The sequence below is a fragment of the Lipotes vexillifer genome, unplaced genomic scaffold (assembly GCF_000442215.2).
Source record: "Lipotes vexillifer unplaced genomic scaffold, Lipotes_vexillifer_v1.1 scaffold545, whole genome shotgun sequence".
NCBI classification, from domain to species: domain Eukaryota; kingdom Metazoa; phylum Chordata; class Mammalia; order Artiodactyla; family Lipotidae; genus Lipotes; species Lipotes vexillifer.
Genome location: NW_006779129.1, coordinates 1,074,745 through 1,080,282, shown reverse-complemented (window position 1 = coordinate 1,080,282; position 5,538 = coordinate 1,074,745).

Below are 5,538 nucleotides of genomic sequence, written 5' to 3'. Positions count from 1 at the left end.
CCCAACCCCTAACCCTAACCCTGGCATCCCTCCTGTCTCTGCCTGCATCTCCATGTGCTTCTCCTTGTTCTGTGTCTCTTGTAAGGACCCTCGTTGTGGATCTGGGGCCCGGTTGGGGTGATATTGTCTTGAGATCCTTAATTATACCTGCAAAGACCCTTCTTCCTAATAGGATTGCGTTCGTGGGTACCATGGGGGTTTAGGAGGTGGGCATGTCTTTTGGGGACACCACAGGCGCTGGGGTGTCTGTGACACTTTCTCCTGCCATCCTGTGAGCCCCGCCTGCTCCTGGGGTGTGATGGTATGTGTGCTCACTCAGCCAGCCTGTGGGTCATGCCACCCAGAGGCCAAGCAGTGCAGGAAGGACAAGAAATGCCCTCCCAGAGCCCAAGGTGCTCCACAGAGCCTGGCCTGGCCACCCCCTCGCCCACCTGCCCCCGGCACTCTGCAGAGCCCTGCGGGGCTGGCACCCAAGCCCCGGCCACAAGCTGCTCTAGGTCAGGGCCTTGCTGGAGGTGAGGGGGGACGTGGGCCCAGGGCCGGGGGTGTGGGATGGAGGGTCCGGGTGGGAGGTGGCTAAGCCAGGGCTGACCCGGAGGACAGTCCGGGCAGGGGAGGACCCAGCTCACGTGTAGCACCAGAACACAGGAGCCATCCCACAGAGGCGCGCCCACCCCTGTCCTTAAAATAAATCCACACAGTGCCCTCGCGTGGGCCAGTCCTGCGCAGGCACCCAGCCCGGCGATCTTGGGCCACTACCCTGAGTCTGGACGCCACTGGACATTGCTCACACACTCGACCGCACGGCGCCCACGTGAAGCAAACCATCAGCTTTCCCAGTGCCTGCACCTTCCTCTTTCTCCGTATTCTTCATCGTCTGTGAGTTCTGTGTTCGTAATTTTCAAAAACATACGCCGAGAGCAAGGAGCAGGTAACCCGCGGCCGTGCTGAGCCCCGTTTATGTTGTCACAGTCACCGCGGGGATGCCCCATCCTTGCCTGGCACCCTCCAGCCTGGCCGGGTCCTCGGCCCTCCTCCCTGGCCCCCTACACCTCCTCTGTGGTTTGGGGTCCTCCTGCATCGGGCAGCAGCGCCTTGGCTGACCCTCCAGTGGACGAGCACGCCTGGGCCCTCTTCCCTGAGGGCACGGCTCTGTGAGATGAGTGAGGGTCCCGCCATCAAGGAGGTGCTTGTGGATGTGAAATCAGCAGGGCAGCTGTGCAGCCCCCGGGGCGTCGGGCTCCTGCCTTGACTGGCCGGGCCGTGAGTCCCAGAGCATGGCGCCTGCAGGGAGCGTGACCCTGACCAGGGTGGTCACAGGCGGGGGCCAAGCAGGCCACCGCCTCCCCGCCCCTCCCCGTGGGAAGCTGGCTGCGGGAGCCTGCCTTGCAGCCTTCCGTGAAAAATCCAGTTAATGAGCAGCTGCCAGGCCCTTAAAAACTAATCGGGCTGCTCGCTGCGCTCGCTGCTTTAAAGGTCCCCTCGGGTCCTTTGCGTCCTCTCTGCTCCCCCGCTTGGCCCGCGCCTGCAGGAGCCCAGCTCCCAGGTGTTGGGGGGCCCTCGAGATGCTGGGAGCCCCTGGCCGGGGCCTCCTGCCCCCCCAGCGTGTTCTCATGGGTTCTAGACGGTCACGGGGGGTTGGGGCTGCCCTGTGCCTGTATGTGGGGGTGGTGGGGACGTGTCACTGAAGAATGGAGCAGTGACGTGGCACTCTGCGGCTCCGAGTTCCTGGGACGCTTGGTGGAAACAGTAGTCAAATATTAATTTCCTGGGTCAAGAGCCTTCATTTGAAACGCTGGCCCCCTTGTGCCCCGTCATATGTGTCACGGACATGACGCTGAAGCTGCAGACACTAGAGGACTCTGCAGCTGCTAAAGGACGCAGGTCTCACGGTGACATCGGCTTTGGTTGACCTCAAGACTCCTGGAAGGGGGACCGTCCTCCCCGCTGGCCATCAGGGGCTGTCTGTCCCCTCCTGGGTAGCCAAGCAGGTGTCTGGCCTTTCCATGGGGAAGGCCACATCACTGCACAGGACTTTGGTGTCCGCGTGCGGGGAACCCGCTTCCCCGGGGACTTCGGGGACGCTGCTGTGTTTATCACCTTCCGAGAGGCGCCTTCCCTCTGCCCCGCGTCCTGGTCTGGGCGCTCACCCCGTGTGTCCCTTGCTCTCCCAGCTGATTCTGTTCCTTCACGTCCTCTTTGTGGTGGACTCTTCCTCCCCTGATGCTGACCCATCTTCAGCGCCCAGAGCAGGGCTGGGCACACAGTAGGAGCTCAGTGCGTGTTTGTTGAATGAAGGAAGGGACGATGTCCCAGGAGGTGAAGAATCAGAGGAGTGGCTACACTTTGGACCCCGAGCCGGAGGGTCTTTGCTCCCCGCCGGGGGCCGGCCCTCCTCCTTTCCTTCCCTGGGCTCCTGATGTGATGGAGGAGGGTAGTGAGGTTGATGCCTAGCAGGGCAGGAGTGTGGTCCGATGTGCCTTGGGCAGAGTGAGCACGCTGTGAGTGTCAGCCACGAGCCCGCGGAGTTGAGCACAGGCAGCTCTGTGGATGAGCCGGGCATCCGGGCCCAGAGAGGCCCCGCGGGCACAGAAAGAGTGGGTGGGGGACCTGAAGCTGATAAAGTAAGAACCTGGGTTTTGTGAAAGAGGCTTTGTGATGAGCTTGAAAAACAGCATTAGCGGCAACCAGTGACCATATCCCTGGTTTTTTAAAAAATGGCAAATACTCCCTTAGAAAATGAGTAAAAGTTCATAGGAATTTATAAAGGAAAGAGATATTTTCATTGATATATTCAAGACCTCAATCTCAGGAACAATCAAATAAATGCAAATTAAGTAGCGTTTAGGGTTGTGTGGTTTGAAAAAGGTGACACAGTCTCCCTTCGTTCTTCTTTTAAACAGCTTTATTTAGCCGTAATTCACATGCCATAAATTCACGAACTTAAAGTATAGGATTCAGCAGTTTTTAGCATGTTCAAAGATGTGTGCAACCATCACCACAGTCAATTTTAGAACATCTCTATCACTTCAGAAAGAAGCCTTTAATTTTGCCACGTGCAACAACATGGCTGGACTTGGAGGGCGTTATGCTGAGTGAAATAAGTCACACAGAGAAAGACAAATACTGTGTGATATCACTGATACGTGGGATTTAAAAAATGTGACAAACTAGTGAATACAACAAAAAAAGAAGCAGACCCACAGATATAGAGAACAAAGTGTACTGGTCACCACTGGGGAGAGGGAAGGGAGGAGGGGCAAGATAGGGATAGAGGATTAAGAGATACAAACTATTAGGTATAAAATAAGCCATAAGGATATATTGTACAACACAGGGGTATAGCCAAGAGTTTGTAACTCGAAATGGAGTACAACCTTTAAAACTGTGAATCACTGTACTGTACACCTGTAACTTATATGATATTACACATCGGCTATACTTGAGTAAAAACAAGAAACCTTTTAGCTGTTACCACTTCCAGCCCTAACCAGTCACTAATCTACTTTCTGTAGATTTCCCTATTCTGTCTTATTTCATGGAAATGGCATCACCTGTATGTGACCTTTTGTGCGTGCCTTCTTTCACTTGAACGTCATGTGTTCAAGCTTCATCCATGTTGTGGCGTGTGTCAGGACCTCAATCCTTTTGGTGGCTGAATCACACTCCAAAGTGTGGATGGACCCCCTTGTGTATCTGTTCGCCAGCTGGGGAACACTTGTATTGTTCCACCTTTTGGCTGAAGTGAATAGTGCTGTTGTAAACATCCGTGTACAAGATTTTGTGTGGACGTATGCTTTCATTTCTCTTGGTACGTATCTAGAGTGGAATTTCTGGGCCATAAGGTATCTCTGCTTAATCATTCAAGGAACTGCCAGACTATTTTCCAAAGCGTCTGCCGCATCTTACACTCCCGCCAGGAGAGGATGAGTGTTGTGATTTCCCCACGTCTTGCCAGCACTTGTGATTACGTTTTTGATTCTAGCCATCTTAGTGGGTGTGAAGTGTATCTCATTGTGGTTTCCATTTGCATTTCCCAGACGACTGGTGTTATTAAGCATCTTTTCATGTGCCTGTTGGCCATTTGTATGTCCTTTTTTTTGGATGTGGGCTGCTTTTAAAGTCTTTATTGAATTTGTTACAGTATTGCTTCTGTTTTTGGTTTTTGGGCCTCGAGGCATGTGGGATCTTAGCTTCCCGACCAGGGATCGAACCTGCACCCCCTGCATTGGAAGACGAAGTCTTAACCCCTGGACCGCAGGGAAGTCCCCATTTGTATGTCTTCAGTGGAGAAATGTCTATTCAGATTCTTTGCCAGTTTAAAAAAATTGGATTGTCTTCTTATTGTTGGGTTGTAGGAGTTTTTTTTATATTCTAGATACACATCTCTTATTGGGTATGTGATTTGCAGATATTTTCTTCCATTCTGTGGGTTGACTTTTCACTTTCTTGTGTCCTTTGAAGCACAAAAGTTTTCAATTTTGATGAAGTCCGATTTATATATGTTTTTTCTCTTGTTGCTCAGACTTCTGGTGTCATATCTAAGAATCCTTTGCCAAATCCTCGGTCATGAAGATTTAGTCTATGTTTTCTACTAAGAGTTTTATAGCTTTAGTTCTTATATTTAGGTCTTTGATCTATTTTAAGCTAATTTTTGTATATGGCGTGAGGTAAGGGTTTAACCGCATTCCTTTGCCCGTGGCTGTCCAATTGTCCCAGCATCATTTGTTGAAAATACTATTCTTCCCCCACTGAATAGTTTTGGCAACCTTGTCAAAAGTCAGTTGACCATGGATGTGTGAGTTTATTTCAGAGCTCTCAGTTCTGTTTCACTCATCTATCTGCCTGTCTTTGTTCCAGTACCCGGGCTGTCTTGGTTACTTAGCATCATAAAAGGTGATTCCTCCAGTTTTGTTCTAACCCTACACAATGTTCTAACCCAATATTGTGAACAACTGTATTTTAACAAATTATATAACTTAGATGAAATGAACAAATCCCTAGAAAGACACAAACTACTGAAATTCAATAAGAAATAGACTATTTGAATATATCTGTAACAAATGAAGAGATTGAATTAGTAACCCCAAAACTTCCATAAAGAAAAGACCAGCTTCACTGCTGAATTTTACCAAACATTTAAAGAAGAATTAAATCCAGTTCTTCACAAACTCTTTCAAACGATAAAGAGGGGGGAACATCTCCCAGCTCATTTTATGAGGCCAGTATTACCTGGGTACCAAAACCATACAGATACCACAAACACAAAAAACTACAGCCCGACGTTTCTTACAACACAAAAAATCCTTAAAATACTAGCAAACCAAATTCAGCCACATAGAAAAAGAATTATACATCATGACCCAGTGGGCTTTATCCCAGGAACGCAAGTTTGGTTTAATGTCTGAAAATTAATGTAATACATCAAATCAACAGAATAAAAAATAAAAATCACATGAGCATCTCAGTAGACACAGAAAAGGCATTAGAGAAAATCCAACACCCTTTCGTGATAAGAACATTAAAAAAGCTAGGGAA